This window comes from Triticum urartu, chromosome 1A (genome assembly GCF_056163025.1).
Source record: "Triticum urartu cultivar PI428250 chromosome 1A, HENAU_Tu73, whole genome shotgun sequence".
NCBI lineage: Eukaryota > Viridiplantae > Streptophyta > Magnoliopsida > Poales > Poaceae > Triticum > Triticum urartu.
The window spans coordinates 322,065,112-322,078,784 of record NC_141873.1 but is presented as its reverse complement, the minus strand read 5'-3'; positions in this window follow the sequence as shown (position 1 = coordinate 322,078,784).

Sequence of the window (13,673 nt, the reverse complement as noted above, 5' to 3'; positions counted from 1 at the left end):
ACTCAGTCCCATGGGAAACATCTACTCTAGACCCATCAAGTTGATCCTATACACTGCCAGAGCCAAACCCTAGAATTTTGGTCTCATCGAGATTGCGATCGGTCTCATCGAGTTGCAGTGACCAAGTTTCTGTAAACCAATTCGTTCACTTCGGAATCACTGAGTTTGACTGATCGAAACTACCGAAACCAAGTCATGCCTAGGTCATCGCATTTTGGTCTGTTCGGGATTTTCACTTCGGTCCCACTGAAAAGCCCAACATTCATATCTTTTACATTGGTCAGTCTCATCGAGTTTTTGGATCGGTGTCACCGAGTTTAGTCAAAGTATGTAACGATTGGATTTTGGGTGAAAGCTATAAATACCCCTCCACCCCTCCTACTCTCTAAGAGAGCCATCCCAACGTATCTACACTTCCCAGCATTGATTTTCTGAGAGAGAACCACCTACTCATGTGTTGAGATCAAGAGATTTCAATCCAACAATTTGAACCTTGATTTCTAGCCTCCTCAAGTTGCTTTCCACTCCAATCCTTCTCCTACCCAAGCCAAATCTATGAGAGAGTAATTGAGTGTTGAGGAGACTATCATTTGAAGCACAAGAGCAAGGTGTTCATTATCAACAACACCATCTATTACCTTTTGGAGAGTGGTGTCTCCTAGATTGGTTAGGTGTCACTTGGGAGCCTCCGAGATCTTGTGGAGTTGAACCAAGGAGTTTGTAAGGACAAGGCGACCGCCTACTTCGTGAAGATCTACCCCGAGTGAGGTTTAAGTGCATCAAGTGCTCCCTTAGTGGTTTTGGAGTACTGAAGACAAATAGATTGAGAGACTAACGTATTTGTGAGTGTACACAGGAGATATTAGTCCCTGAAGATTTGGTTTAACCCATGGAAGACGACCCCTAAAAATGGATTTCTTCAAGTGAAGAATTTGGTGATAAAACTGGTACGGCCTTTGAAGAAATTGATGTGAAGACTTGAAGCTTGGAGACTTTTGTTTTTGTAGTCTCTTCTTCTTATTTTGAGTCATAGGAAAAACCGTAGTTTTAAAGGGGGTCTAGGTGAATCATAGTTCACATTTCCAAAGCGATGCTCAAACTTATACATACACAAGCCGCTTCGAGTGAAGCCTTTGGAAATCTCCAGAACTACTGATGCATTTGCTAAGCGATAGTGACGAAGTTCATCTGGTCACTGACGGATTTGGTCAGGCTGAGGAGTTAGGATTTCGCCAGTGCGATCTGCCTAAAAGTGAGGAAATTGAGTGCCCCGACGAATTTGAGAGTTCAAATTTTGACCGTTGCTGTGCCGCAGGCCAGCTTTCGAGTGGATTCTTATCCTGACAACGGTCATATCAGAGAAGGGCATTTGTGACAATTCATGTCGGGTTCCCCTGGCTATAAATAGCCGCCCCCACAGTTGGCTGGTCAGAGAGAACTTGACACTTGTCATTTGAGAGCAACCCATCCTCTAATGACTTTGAGATAATCCTAGTTGAGGAAAAACCCAGAGCCAAAGTGATTGAGCATCACTGAAGAGATTGATTTGTGTGACCTGATGCCTTTTACCTTTGAAGACTGCCATTCTTCCAGACGGTTAGGCGTCATGTTCTGAGCACCCATGAGTCATTGTGGTGTGCCAGTGAACAAGTCTATGAAGTTTTTGGAAGTCTACCTTGAAGATTTACCACGAGTGATTGGGCGAGGCCTATGTGACCTTAGCTCAAGAGGAATACGGTGACGACTGTGTGTCCTCTGAGTTCATCTCAGCCGCCTCAACCAGACGTACAGTTAATACAACAACTGGAACTGGTCTACCAAATAGTCGTGTCTTCACCGAGCCAATCTGGTTTCAAATTCCTCACCCTTCCTTCATATTATCCACTGCCGAAGAATTTGTGATCTACTTTCTAAAGAACTTGAACTGAAGACTTTCATCTTGTTGTATTTTATTTCTTCAGTTCATCTTCCTCATGCTTGTATGCCCATATGATTGCATGTTCTTCATCTGTATGTATCTTGTATGCATGCTTTTCGTTTCTGTGATGATTTAGTTCCCTCGCGTTTCTATTTCTTCACTCTAATCTTTGTCAAATTCTTCAGAGTTTGACAAAATTCTAAAAATCTCCCATTCACCCCCTCTGGGAGTAAACCCACGCTTTCAATTGGTATCAGAGCAAGGCACTCTCTTATTCTGTGTGATTTTGGTTTAACCACCTGGAGTTTTAGTTATGTCGACTGCAGGTATGATCAAGGTCTCCGCTATGTGCCCCATCTTCGACGGCATGTACTATTCTTACTGGAAGAACAAGATGTGCATGCATCTTGAGGCAATTGACAATGATCTCTGGTTCGTAGTTAAGAATGGCATCCCACCTGTTGGCCCTAGCATCAGTGCTGCAGATGTGAAGAGATTCAAGCAACTCAATTGTTTAGTGAAGAACATCATATGTGGACATCTCAACAAAGGACAATATGGTAGAGTGAGTGCACTGGAAACATCAAAGCTTATCTGGGATAGGCTCTCCAAAGTCAATGAGGGAGTTTCCGCTCAACGTGACTCTTGAGTTTATGTGCTTTGCAATCTCTTCAACCGCTTCATGGGGCTCGACAATGAAAATGTTCAGCAAACCTTCGATCGCATCACTAATATCTCCAATGAGCTACATGTTCTCGGTACTGCTGACATCACTGACCACGAGGTGGCGAAGAAATGGCTGAGGTCTCAAGAGCGTCCTGATTACAATTCACTTGGTCCCGCTGATATTGTTGAGAGGCTCAGCACTCATGAATCTCAACAAGCTGAGAAGAGAGATATGTATGGTCCCAGCTATGGACGACCTCGTGCTCTGAAGGCAAAAGCTAAAGCCAAGGCAATTTCTTCATGTGAAGAAGAAGAGTTTGAATGCAGTATTGATAGCGCTGAGGAAATTGGCAAAGAACTGGCCATGCTTGTGAGGAAGTTCCAGAAGTTTACCAAGAGGAATCGCTTTGGAACATCTTCAAAGTATTGCCATATAATTCTTTGATGCTTTGCAACCCAAGAATTTTAGCACCAAGTTGTGAGTGTAAAATATGGCATCTAGACAAAGCATCAACAACAATATTATCTATTACTTTCTTGTACTTGACAATATAGGGAAAAGATTCTATGAATTCACTCCATTTTGCATGTCCATAGTTCAGTTTTTGTTGACCCCTAAGGTGATTTAAAGATTCATGGCTGGAATGTATCACAAATTCTTTAGGCCATAAATAATGTTGCCATGTTTCCAAAGATCTCACAAGTGCATATAATTATTTGTCATAAACTGAGTAATTTAGAGTTGGACCACTTAGTTTCTCACTAAAATATGCAATAGGCCTACCTTCTTGCATTAGTACACCTCCAATACCAACACCACTTGCATCACATTCAATTTCAAAAGTCTTACCAAAGTTGGGTAGTGCAAGCAATGACGTAGATGTCAATTTTCCTTTCAACTCTTGGAAGGCCTTCTCTTGTGCGTTTGCCCACTTGAAGGGAACATCTTTCTTGGTTAGCTCATTCATTGGGGCAGCAATGTTGCTGAAGTCCTTCACAAACTGACGGTAGAAACCAGCAAGGCCAAGAAAGCTTCGTACTTGGCTTACATTTTGTGGAGGCATCCACTCATGGATGACTTTGACCATCTCTTCATCTACCTCCACACCTTTACCCGAAACAACAAAGCCAATAAATACAACCTTATCTGTACACAATATGCACTTTTCCTTGTTAGCATATAATCTCTCATCTCTTAGGACAACAAGCACACACCGGATGTGTTCAACATGTTCATGCAAAGTTTTGCTATAAATCAGGATGTCATCAAATTAAACAACCAAAAACTTGCCAATGAACATTCTAAGCAGATGATTCATTAATCTCATGAAGGTACTAGGTGCATTTGTCAATCCAAATAGCTTAACTAACCACTCATACAAACTGGATTTTGTTTTGAAAGCAGTTTTCCATTCATCACCCTCTCTCATTCTAATTTGGTGGTAGCCACTTCTCAAGTCAATTTTAGAAAATATGGTGGCGCCACTAAGTTCATCAAGCATATCATCAAGCCTAGGTATGGGGTGCCTATACCTCATGATGATGTTGTTAATAGGCCTACAATCACAACACATTCGGGAAGATCCATCTTTTTTTGGTACTAAAAGAACGGGTACAACACAAGGAGAGAGACTTTCCCCTACTGTGACGCCCCCGATTTAATCGTACACTAATCATACACGCAAACGTGTACGATCAAGATCAGGGACTCACGGGAAGATATCACAACACAACTCTACAAATAAAATAAGTCATACAAGCATCATATTACAAGCCAGGGGCCTCGAGGGCTCGAATACAAGAGCTCGATCATAGACGAGTCAGCGGAAGCAACAATATCTGAGTACAGACATAAGTTAATCAAGTTTGCCTTAAGAAGGCTAGCACAAACTGGGATACAGATCGAAAGAGGCGCAGGCCTCCTGCCTGGGATCCTCCTAAACTACTCCTGGTCGTCGTCAGCGGGCATCACGTAGTAGTAGGCACCTCCGGTGTAGTAGGGGTCGTCGTCGACGGTGGCGTCTGGCTCCTGGGCTCCAACATCTGGTTGCGACAACCAGGTAGAAGGGAAAGAGGGAAAGAAGGAGAAAGCAACCGTGAGTACTCATCCAAAGTACTCGCAAGCAAGGAGCTACACTACATATGCATGGGTAAATGTGTAAAGGGCCATATCGGTGGACTGAACTGCAGAAAGCCAGAATAAGAGGGGGGGATAGCTAATCCTTTCGAAGACTACGCTTCTGGCAGCCTCCGTCTTGCAACATGTAGAAGAGAGTAGACTGAAGTCCTCCAAGTAGCATCGCATAGCATAATCCTAACCGATGATCCTCCCCTCACCGCCCTGTGAGAGAGCGATCACCGGTTGTATCTGGCACTTGGAAGGGTGTGTTTTATTAAATATCCGGTTCTAGTTGTCATAAGGTCAAGGTACAACTCCAAGTCGTCTTGTTACCGAAGATCACGGCTATTCGAATAGATTAACTTCCCTGCAGGGGTGCACCACATAACCCAACACGCTCGATCCCATTTGGCCGGACACACTTTCCTGGGTCATGACCGGCCTCGGAAGATCAACACGTCGCAGCCCCACCTAGGCACAACAGAGAGGTCAGCACGCCGGTCTAAACCTAAGCGCACAGGGGTCTGGGCCCATCGCCCTTAGCACACCTGCACGTTGCGAACGCGGCCGAAAGCAGACCTAGCCTAGTGGCCTTCCAGTCCAATCCGGCGCGCGCCACTCAGTCGCTGACGTCAAGAAGGCTTCGGCTGATACCACGACGCCGGGATACCCATAACTACTCCCGCGTAGATGGTTAGTGCGTATAGACCAAATGGCCAGACTCAGATCAAATACCCCGATCTCGTTAAGCGTGTTAAGTATCCGCGAACGCCGACCAGGGCCAGGCCCACCTCTCTCCTAGGTGGTCGGAACCTGCCCTGTCGCTCCGCCTCAAAGATCCACACAGAGGGCCGTTGGGACAAAGGTCCTTTCAGCCCCCAATCCGTGAATCACTCGCGGGTGCTCCACAAGCCGACCCGTCTTTAGTCACCACATGTATCCTGTAGAAAGTATATAGTAATATACCCGTGATCACCTCCCGAGTGATCACGGCCCAGTAGTATAGCATGGCAGACGGACAAGAGTGTAGGGCCACTGATGGAACACTAGCATTCTATACTAAGCAGTAGGATAGCAGGTAATGGTAACAACAGTAGTAGCAAGGACAGGCTATGCATCAGGATAGGAATAACGGAAAGGAGTAACATGCTACACTACTCTAATGCAAGCAGTAAAGAGGAGAGTAGGCGATATCTGGTGATCAAGGGGGGGCTTGCCTGGTTGCTCTGGCAAGAGAGAGGGGTCGTCAACTCCGTAGTCGTACTGGGTAGCAGCGGCGTCGGTCTCGGTGTCTAGCGGAAGAAGAGGGGGGAAGAAACAATAAATATAATGCAAACAGATGCATAACGATGCATGGCAAGGCAAGTAACGGTGCTAGGGGTGCCCTAACGCGGTATTAGGTGATACCGGTGAAGGGGGATAACATCCGGGAAAGTATCCCCGGTCTTTCGCGTTTTCGGACAGATGAACCGGAGGTGAAATGTTGCAGGTTCACTATGCTAGGGACACGTGGTGGACGAACGGGCTGCGTATCCGAATTCGTCTCGTCGTTCTGAGCAACTTTCATGTACAAAGTATTTCCATCTGAGCTACGGTTTATTTTCTATTAATTTTAAAAGATTTAAATCATTTTCAGGGTTTATTTAATTATTTTAATACAACATTATCCAGAACAGTGCTTGCTGACGTCATCATGACGTCAGCATGACGTCAGCAGTCAACAGAGGTGTTGACTGGTCAACTGACGTGTGGGACCCACTGGTCATTGACTGATTAGTCTAATTAGGGTTTAATTAAACTATCTACTTAATTAGTTTAATTAAACATGGTTAATTAACTTAATTAATTCATTAACTATTTCAATTATTAATCAATTAATTTTTAATTAATTAATTAATTATATATTTATTTTTATTTCTTTTTTTATTAAAACGTTCTGGGGCTGGGGCCCCCATGTCATTGGCCCTAGGGGGCCTTGCGGTTTTCGGGCGCATGGCCGCGCGGTTGTCGCCCGAACGGGCGTGGGCGCAACGGTGCCCAGCACCCGCTCTTTCGGGCGCACCACAGGGGCGGGCGGAGCCGGCAGATCGCCGGAGCAGGGGGGGTTGGTGACCACGGCGGGGCTCGCCAGGCGCCAACCGGGCGGAGGACGGGGATTGCGACGGCGCACGGAACAGGGGCGGACGGAGGGAGGAGCGGGCTCGGCAGGGGCGCCGCTTCGACTGGAGCAGCGGCAGCGGCCAAGGGACGGCGCCGGCGCGGCCTGGCGCGGCGAAGCTGAGGTGGGAGGCGAGGCTACAGGGGGAGGCGCGGTGCGACGGGGTGGGTGCGCGTAGGCGAGCGGGCGAGCGGGATGGTGGGGCACGCGGCCCAGGCACGGCGCGGGGAAGGAGGTCGCGGCCCCGGGATGGCAGCGGGGCGCTGGGCGCGCGAGCGCGCGGTCGGGGGAGAGCCGCGGTTGGCGTGGTGGCGGGGGCGCGCGCGCGCGGAGGCGCGGCCAGATCCGGTGACGGGAGAGAGGGGAGGGGCGCAGCTCACAGGGGGGATGTAGGGGGCGGGGCAATGGGGCTCGGGGAGGATGCCAGGGACGTCGTCGGCGTGGAGGCAGACCGGTGGGGGGGCGTGGTCGAGGCGGAGCGATCCGGCGAGGGAGGTCCGGCGGGGTGGCCGCGAGGTCCAGCGGTGGGGATCAATCCCGCGAGGGAGAGGTGCGGGAGGTTTGGCGGCGGCAGCGGGCATCCGGGCGACGGCGAGGTGCGGCAGGGTGGCGCGTCGCATCGGCGTCGGCGAGGTCGCGACGGGGGGGGGGGGGTGCGGGATCGGGGCGATCCCGATCTAGATCGAGGAGGAGAGGGCGATGGGGGGCGAGTGGGTGCGTGGGGGCTAGGGTTTCAGGGGCATGGGGGGTTAAGTGAGCGGTGGTGGGCCTTGGCCCAGTTGGGCCTATGGCCGGCCTGGCTAGCTGGGCCGAATGGCCCAGGGGGAGGTTCTGTTTCTTTTTTCTTTTTTCGTATTTATTTGTTTTCTGTTTATTAGTCTTCTATTTTATTTTTCTATATATTCTGCTTTATAAAATATACAAGTAGTACCTAAATTAGTGTTTACAAAATACCCCAATGCCACAAAATATTTGATGACAAAATAAAATAGTTTAGTAATTTATTAATTGTAAAAAGCATTTAATTAATTGTTTTTGCTATTGTTTAAATCCTTATAGTTCATTTAAGCATTAAAAAAAGGCTTGGTTTCTCCACCATAATTGCTTACGATTTATTTGAAACAACCCGAACATTTTAGTTTTAAATTTTTGAAAAATTTTGTTGTTTGTTTTTCTTTTGAATTTGAATTTGAATCGGTTTTGAACTAACGCGAGATTAGCAATGGTAACCGCGGTGACGCGGCATCATTAACGGAGGTTTACTGTAGCTTAATTATCCGGGCGTCACAATTCTCCTCCACTACAAGAAATCTCGTCCCGAGATTTAAGAGGTTCGGTAAGGGGGGAAGTTTTGGTTACGAGTTTCTAACGAATCGTCTCGGTCTTGGTTGCTCTTCTCGAAGAGGTCGATCCATTATGTTGATGTCTTCATTTCTCTGCTCCAGTTCATCATGATGAAGTTGTCGTCCTTCCTTCAGGATCTTCACCGTACTTACGAATGGGGTGAGAAGGGAAAACCCTATAAGGACGGATTCTAACAAGACCGAGCATCAGACGGTTAACTCAGGGGAAGAAGCATAACTATCTCTCGAATTGACACTTAAGAAAGTATCGAGAGCAAAGTAAGAAGGTGCAAAATAGAAGTTTCAAGCGCATAGGCAATCGTTCATTGCCTGAAACGAAGTGTTGAAAGGATTTAGAGCAATGTGAATAAGCATTGCATCAGATACTAGAATAGATCACTAGGCAGGTGCCCATGAATTACTTACAAAGTCAAGCGCGAGGAATAATTTTGACAACAGGGTGTACAGGAGAGTCAGGTTTCGATCCTGTTGAACTGTGGGTTATGGGCCCACCATGTGGTTAAAAGTAGGAAGGGCGTTGACATCTTGCACGGTCATGATGGCAAGACATGTCAGAGGGTAGCCTATCAGTTATGTCGGCAACAATGTCGGTACCAAGGGCGAGGGACGAAGAGAACCATTTTCCTGCTCGTTGAACGAGGCGGACCAATAGGCAAGGTTCCCGTCCATCGGTGGTTTCCGAAATGTCATCAACAATAGTAACAGAGTCTGACTGATAAGGTGGTACACCGAGGTGTTTTCGTAAGCAGGAAAATATTACTGCTTAGATCATATAAACCTCAAGAAGGTTAAACAGAACAATGGAAAGGAAAATGTGATCATCAGATCAAACAGAAGAATGGAAAGGAATGTGTGTTTGACACATAAACCAAGGGTATTTCCTTCGCAACGACAAGCAGAGCAAGATATCCATGACAGGATATAAAGTAGAAAATCATTTAGGTAAGGGGAGATAAATTCAATGACATTACCCATACCACAGTGTTTGGATAACTGAGCAAGAAACATTTAGCATTGGGCTTCAAATGTTCTTGTTGAAAATCAGAGTACCACAGACATGCTTCGAGATAGCATTGACATAGTCTTCAAGCAAAGGTCGTACTTTGGATACACCCAGGATTCATCAAGAACAACTTATAGAATAAGTCTTGCAATTTCCTCATGGAAGAATGGATAACCTTGCTAATAAGAAAACTATAACAGTAGGTCCTCCGGCCAGGTGTGCTGGCATGACATCACCTTACCAGGTCATATGAGGATCAATGTTATAACTCTTGAAAGTATGTTCCAACCATCATATCTGACCGAGATTCAGATCTGATCGGTGTTAGGAAACCCCAGACTCAAGATGCCTGAGAAGAAAAGGTGCAAGACAAATTGACGAGACGACATTGTAAGATTCTCGGGAATTGAACTGTGGAAGCAAGTTCCGAATCATGAGTTCATTATTAAATCAAGGATAGAATGAGGAGGTGCTGATGGAATCAGCGACAATTCATCGAGATTAACAAAAGATGGATTTCCACAATTAAGTGAACAAGGAGATAACATTTGTCAGATCAAATGATATAAGGAAGTATGCTCACGGAAAACATACACAATTGAACATTGGTTGAAAGGTGCGCCCAAAATATGGGTTGGGTTGCACGACCAATGTCAGAATGGTGATTCAATAATCAATAGTCTAAGAACGAACGGCCGACCATTAACTTCAAAGCAATAGGGTTGCTAGAAGGGCAGAATCCAAACAGCACCGTTCACCTGTTGGTATCCCGGTTAGATCCAACACGGGGACCAAGAAAGAATGGCGATGGTGATAAGTATTACCTGTATCAAGAATTCTTAGGAGGTGGTGAAATTCTCACGACATTCTTGACATAAAAGATGGTAATACTCCAAGGTATCAAAGAATAATTGCTGGATAGCACGGGTCTCCAAGTATAACACAAAACACGAACAAGTTTGTGTTGGAGGGAAAGCAATAATGTTGTCGGTGATAACACAAATCATCGAGGGACAAGGATGGTTACATGTCATTATACATTTGGTTGATATTCTAGAAGGAATCAAAATGTTGTTTGATGACCACGACAAATTTAGTCGAGAGGCTCCATGAAGATGTAATCGATCGGCGATGACATCAAGTGAAAGGAATGATGAAGCGAATGGTTATTGGAACCATGGGTATGACACAAACTCGAAATCAAGTTTGCTGTTCAGGGAGAAATGATATGATGAGGAAAATCGATGTAAGCTTAGCTCATCGTCGAGAATTGTGCTCCGTGAAGGACCAGGTAGCACAGTTAAAATTTAGCACAATGATGATATAGCCGATCAGGCTAGGAATGACTTAAATGAATATTAACTCGTAAGCAACAACATTTACTTAAGAGTTATTGAATCAGAGTGCGGACTCGATTCACTTATTCGATGTTCTCGGTTGACGACAACCCAGAACCTAGGATCAATTGGATCCGGCGAGTGATAATGGTTTATGAAGAACCCATAAGAAGTTATGATGTCCCATGATATTCCCGAGATACCAGGGTGTAATACTCGACAGTAGATCAAAGTAAAGGTTGGACTGGTGTATTGGTCCACACAAGACAAGTGCTTAAACTTGCCCGAGAAATGGGGTCAAAGAAGAACATATGGTCGGAACCACGATTGCAAGGATCAATTCACAGATACCAAATGATATTATAACAAGGAGGATAGTTATTATTGCAAGAAGCTTCCACGATAGGATATACATCATGTCCATGGGCATGAACACAAGTTCAAGGTCGACTCCCACTTCTTCAATGCATAACCTTTCATTCACTGCTCTAGATAAAACTGATTTCAGTGTCAAAACCTACCTGGTGAATTATCAGAGGAGTATGACCCGTGAAAACTTTCGAGTTCACACAGTTTTAGAGAAGGCATATGTTCAACCCATAGGGGCTTCTTAGAAACATATACCACAAGTTTCATGAGTAAATATTACCAGCTCGAAAGCAGAGCATGGTTGGCAAAAGGAGAGGATACAAATTACCAAAGGCATTATGTATCGGAGAAAGAACTCACAAGGTTATTGAGTATGAAGGACGCTGTTGGATAAAAATCCAACAGTGGATATGGTGATCCACAATGGAGCTGATGTGAGTATCGATACCCAATCAGAGGAAGAAAGAATGCAAATGCATCGTTTTACAGAATATCTGAATAATTCAACGTTTAAATAACAAAGGAATTATGATTTTCAAATCAAGGGATCAGGAGCAAACGCTCTGATCAAGGACGGACAAGTTGAATAGACTTAGGGGTACAATCGATGGCAATCTGATTGGCCGAGGACCAGCTCACGTTTTAAATGACATCTGAGCTGGAAGGATGAATTCTATGATCTGAGTGAGGATTGCGAGCATTCGCAACATATTGAGTCAATGGACTCAAAATGATATTGACAAAGGTTGCCAATAAGATTACTATACTTATGGGATTAACCATAATGCAAGCAAGCAAGAATTTCGGAAGATCGAATGGTATTTCGAAGAATTTTGTGAACTGCATGAATATCTGGGGATGAGCGGATACTCGATAAATGCGAGTAATTATCCGTAGTGGTATGCATGTGGCAAAGAACTGCAAGGCAGTAGGCACAAAGTATTCTCGGGGTATCTTATAATAACAAGATTGACTGGGAATAAAAGTAAGCACGACAGGTCTAAATACTTGTCCAAAGGGATATTTCGGTGGTAGGGAATTGCAAAAGCAACGGCATAAGGTTTCGGGAGAACATCAGAGAGTATTGTCAGAATCTTCTGTTGAAGCAGTCGATCATCTGGCCTGAATGGGGCTCTCCGGGAGGAAGTATTTTCGAGAACCTAAAGTTAGATTTTAGTCAAATCATTTAACCCGAATAGAAGAGAGATCAGAGTCCCAGAGTAAGGATCGAGGAGTAAAAGATCCTAATACCACCCGGATGGCGACGTGGGCCCATGGGCCGCACAGCCATGTTAGAAAAACAGTTTTCATCGACTAGACTCAACTTCGGCCAAGGAGTTGGAAAGGGGATTCCTACAGGCAGTCGGCTCTGATACCAACTTGTGACGCCCCCGATTTAATCGTACACTAATCATACACGCAAACGTGTACGATCAAGATCAGGGACTCACGGGAAGATATCACAACACAACTCTACAAATAAAATAAGTCATACAAGCATCATATTACAAGCCAGGGGCCTCGAGGGCTCGAATACAAGAGCTCGATCATAGACGAGTCAGCGGAAGCAACAATATCTGAGTACAGACATAAGTTAATCAAGTTTGCCTTAAGAAGGCTAGCACAAACTGGGATACAGATCGAAAGAGGCGCAGGCCTCCTGCCTGGGATCCTCCTAAACTACTCCTGGTCGTCGTCAGCGGGCATCACGTAGTAGTAGGCACCTCCGGTGTAGTAGGGGTCGTCGTCGACGGTGGCGTCTGGCTCCTGGGCTCCAACATCTGGTTGCGACAACCAGGTAGAAGGGAAAGAGGGAAAGAAGGAGAAAGCAACCGTGAGTACTCATCCAAAGTACTCGCAAGCAAGGAGCTACACTACATATGCATGGGTAAATGTGTAAAGGGCCATATCGGTGGACTGAACTGCAGAAAGCCAGAATAAGAGGGGGGGATAGCTAATCCTTTCGAATACTACGCTTCTGGCAGCCTCCGTCTTGCAACATGTAGAAGAGAGTAGACTGAAGTCCTCCAAGTAGCATCGCATAGCATAATCCTAACCGATGATCCTCCCCTCGCCGCCCTATGAGAGAGCGATCACCGGTTGTATCTGGCACTTGGAAGGGTGTGTTTTATTAAATATCCGGTTCTAGTTGTCATAAGGTCAAGGTACAACTCCAAGTCGTCCTGTTACCGAAGATCACGGCTATTCGAATAGATTAACTTCCCTGCAGGGGTGCACCACATAACCCAACACGCTCGATCCCATTTGGCCGGACACACTTTCCTGGGTCATGACCGGCCTCGGAAGATCAACACGTCGTAGCCCCACCTAGGCACAACAGAGAGGTCAGCACGCCGGTCTAAACCTAAGCGCACAGGGGTCTGGGCCCATCGCCCTTAGCACACCTGCACGTTGCGAACGCGGCCGAAAGCAGACCTAGCCTAGTGGCCTTCCAGTCCAATCCGGCGCGCGCCACTCAGTCGCTGACGTCAAGAAGGCTTCGGCTGATACCACGACGCCGGGATACCCATAACTACTCCCGCGTAGATGGTTAGTGCGTATAGACCAAATGGCCAGACTCAGATCAAATACCCCGATCTCGTTAAGCGTGTTAAGTATCCGCGAACGCCGACCAGGGCCAGGCCCACCTCTCTCCTAGGTGGTCGGAACCTGCCCTGTCGCTCCGCCTCAAAGATCCACACAGAGGGCCGTTGGGACAAAGGTCCTTTCAGCCCCCAA